This window comes from Schistocerca cancellata, chromosome 3, assembly GCF_023864275.1.
Source record: "Schistocerca cancellata isolate TAMUIC-IGC-003103 chromosome 3, iqSchCanc2.1, whole genome shotgun sequence".
NCBI classification, from domain to species: Eukaryota; Metazoa; Arthropoda; class Insecta; order Orthoptera; family Acrididae; genus Schistocerca; species Schistocerca cancellata.
This window is the reverse complement of record NC_064628.1, coordinates 390,319,517-390,323,443: the sequence shown is the minus strand read 5'-3', so window position 1 is coordinate 390,323,443 and position 3,927 is coordinate 390,319,517. Positions and strand designations below refer to the sequence as shown.

Sequence of the window (3,927 nt, the reverse complement as noted above, 5' to 3'; positions counted from 1 at the left end):
TGGCGCCGTGCAGGTGAGCGCCACAATCAGGACTGCATACGACCGAGGCACACAGGGCCAACACCCGGCATCATGGTGTGGGGAGCGATCTCCTACACTGGCCGTACACCACTGGTGATCGTCGAGGGGACACTGAATAGTGCACGGTACATCCAAACTGTCATCGAACCCATCGTTCTACCATTCCTAGACCGGCAAGGGAACTTGCTGTTCCAACAGGACAATGCACGTCCGCATGTATCCCGTGCCACCCAACGTGCTCTAGTAGGTGTAAGTCAACTACCCTGGCCAGCAAGATCTCCGGATCTGTCCCCCATTGAGCATGTTTGGGACTGGATGAAGCGTCGTCTCACGCGGTCTGCACGTCCAGCACGAACGCTGGTCCAACTGAGGCGCCAGGTGGAAATGGCATGGCAAGCCGTTCCACAGGACTACATCCAGCATCTCTACGATCGTCTCCATGGGAGAATAGCAGCCTGCATTGCTGCGAAAGGTGGATATACACTGTACTAGTGCCGACATTGTGCATGCTCTGTTGCCTGTGTCTATGTGCCTGTGGTTCTGTCAGTGTGATCATGTGATGTATCTGACCCCAGGAATGTGTCAATAAAGTTTCCCCTTCCTGGGACAATGAATTCACGGTGTTCTTATTTCAATTTCCAGGAGTGTATATCGTAAAAACAACGGTCCTATCACACTTCCCTGTGGAATTTCGAATATTACTTTTACATGTGTCGATTTAGTTCCGTTAAGTGCGACGTGTTGAGTTCTATCTGCAAGAAAATCTTTAATCCAGTCGCAGGTCTGCTCCGATATTCCGTAGGCTCGCATTCTTTTCCTCAAACGCCAATGCAGAGCGGTGTCAAATGCTTTACTGAAATCAAGGAACACGGCCTCAACCTAAGCGACGTTGTCCACTGCGCTGTGGATCTCATGGGGCAACAGAGCGAGCTTAGTTTCTTAGCATCTCTATTAGCGGAATCCATGTTGATTTTTGTATAGGAGATGTTCATTTTCCAAAAACGTCGTAATTCACGAGCATAATTCTACAACAGACTGACGTCAATGATATAGGTCTCTAATTGTGTGGGTCTGTCTGGTGGCCTTTCTTAAAAACGGGAATGACCGATGGTTTTTTTCCTGTCTTTAGGTTCCTTTCGTTGCTCAAGCGATTTACGATAAATTACTGCTAGAAGCAGAGCAAGTTCTTTCGCATAATCTTTATAGAATCTTATGGGTATCTCATCTGGTCATGAAGCCTTTCCACTACTAAGCGATTGTAGCTGCTTTTCAGATCCGCGATCGGCTATCTCAATATCTGACATTTCGATGTTCGTACGACGATTGAAAGGAGCGACAGTGCTACGATCTTCCGCGGAGAAAAGACTTCGGAAGACCTAATTCAGTATTTCGGCCTTCTCTCTCTTATCTTCCGTTTCGTTGCCGGTGTAGTCGCTGAGAGAATGAATAGATGATTTTGACCCACTTACATACTACCAAAATCTCTTACGGTTTTTACTCATGTCGATTGACAAGGTCTTACTTTCAAAATCACTGAACGCTTCTCTCATTGCTCTCCTTACGCTCATTTTCGCTTCGTTCAGGTTTTGTTTGTCAGCTAGGTTTTTACTTCTCTTGGATGTGAGATGAAGTGCTCTTTGTTTACGTAGCGCTTTTCTAACACGGCTATTAAACCATGGTGGATCTTTCCCATTCCTTAAAATCTTACTCGGAATTTACTTGTTTAGTGCATATTGAACGATGCCTCCGAATTTTTTTTCCACCACAACTCTCCTCAGTTTAAAAAATCCACTTTACACAATCCGAGACAGGGATGTTGTTGTCCCTACACCTAGAATTTCTCACACGAAGTGAAGATTCCTTCATTTAACATGAGTTATTTTCGAAGACAAGAGAAATTGTAGCATACACATCTTCACATTAGTAAAGTGTCATTACTTGTGAAAATCCTGTACAGCTGTATGGCAAAGTGTTTATTTCCTCTAAGTATTCTCTCATCAGATAAAAAAACATGTTCTTACCAGCTTAATATCTGATACGTTCTGCATCACAAGACTAGACTATTGAACTTATTTTTTCATCATGCTGGAGTGCTAAGAGTATGCTCTATCTCTGTCACAGGATGCCTCATCACTTTCCTACTCTCTTAATGTAACCAAATGCTAAGTAACACACAAAGTCTCCTGCAGTAACAGCAAGTGAAGTGGTAAATATCAGATTTATCCTACATATCAAAAAATGGTTCAAATGGCTCTGAGCACTATGGGACTCAACTGCTGTGGTCATAAGTCCCCTAGAACTTAGAACTACTTAAACCTAACTAACCTAAGGACAGCACACAACACCCAGCCATCACGAGGCAGAGAAAATCCCTGACCCCGCCGGGAATCGAACCCGGGATCCCGGGCGTGGGAAGCGAGAACGCTACCGCACGACCACGAGATGCGGGCAATCCTACATATCACTTTATAAATTCGGTAATATAGCTTATTTTATTACGATTGTCATGTCTTCCTGTGTAGGTGGGAGATTGAAATGTCATTAAAAGATCTCTCCACAACAAAAAGAACTCCTGATTAGCGCTCCAACTCATGAATCATATCTGTGGTACTCTCGCCCTCACTTCCACCCACATGCTGGAGTGTCTTTGATACAAATTGATTGAGTAATTAATTAAATTTTTCATGAGAGTCACTTTGCATGGTGAGTAATATTTTTTTTCCTGTAGTTGGATTACACTTGCCAGATGGCTCTGGAGGGAAGGTGATGATATTTTTCAGGGCACTACTCAGAACCGACGTCTGAAGTTGGCGGCAAAAGGTTTCTGCCGCCAACATAAATTTCGTGCAAGGATCACGAAGACAAGATACGTGAAATTAGCACACATACAGAGGCGTATAGACAATCTTTTCCTCTCACTCTGTTTGCGAGTGGAAAAGGAAAGGAAATGACTAGTAGTGGTACAGGACTGGCTTGCAAAGTATGATGTAAACGAAAATTTAGTCTGCCTATTAAGATGTCACTTCATCCATTTATAGCCACACAAAATTGTATGTTGCCTCTTATTTATTTATGTAATGGTATGGCTAGGGCCCCCCGTCGGGCAGGCCGTTCGCCGGGTGCCGCTCTTTGAATCTGACGCCGCTTCGGCGACCTGCAGTCGATGAGGATGATAGGATGATGATGAGGACAGCACAACACCCAGTCCCTGGGCGGAGAAAATTCCCCGACCCAGTCGGGAATCGAACCCTGGCTGACCATTCAGCTACCGGGGGCGGACGCCTCTTATTCACCGGGAAAACAAAAGACAGGACTTCTGCTGCTGGTTGTCTCTTGGTAAAACTGGTAAACATCTTCTTATTAGGCCCTAACTTTCTCACTGCAGAGACATATTAGGAGATAGTAATATGTTTGCTCACAATACTTAGAAGAAACAGTATAGAGCTGACCTCTGAACTCACTATTCGTCAGAGTATCGTCTGTCTGCAGTATTCTCAGAAATCTTCCAGACATCGATATATAGTATATGAATCCAGGTAATTTCGACGAGTGAGAGATCTCCCCCGTCAAGCCACAGATCACTGCTAATTCTCTCGAAATCCCATCACGTTCTGACAGCACTGCTCCTTTAGTTACAAGGCTGTTAAGTCATCCACCTGTAACAGACAGAGAGCGATCACAAAGAGAATAATAGCACACTATCGTACAGGAGGAATTCACAACCATGCAGAGTATAGGCAGACCGCACTTAGAAATTCAGAAGCAGAACACCTACAATTCATCGATATCGAATGACTGTCTATAAATATCTCCCTGCATATGTCCCAATCTCCATTATCATTTTCCTATGATTACTACGTTGGAAGAATGACAATGTAATGGCGTCAGAGTCTTTGTTGACAGGAC

The 3,927-nt window shown here is 44.3% G+C and overlaps 1 pseudogene; it reads left to right on the top strand.

Annotated features, from left to right (window-relative positions):
* The first annotated feature begins 1,996 nt into the window (after positions 1-1,996).
* On the top strand, positions 1,997-2,168 carry LOC126178492 (U2 spliceosomal RNA; annotated as a pseudogene).
* The last annotated feature ends 1,759 nt before the right edge of the window (positions 2,169-3,927 follow it).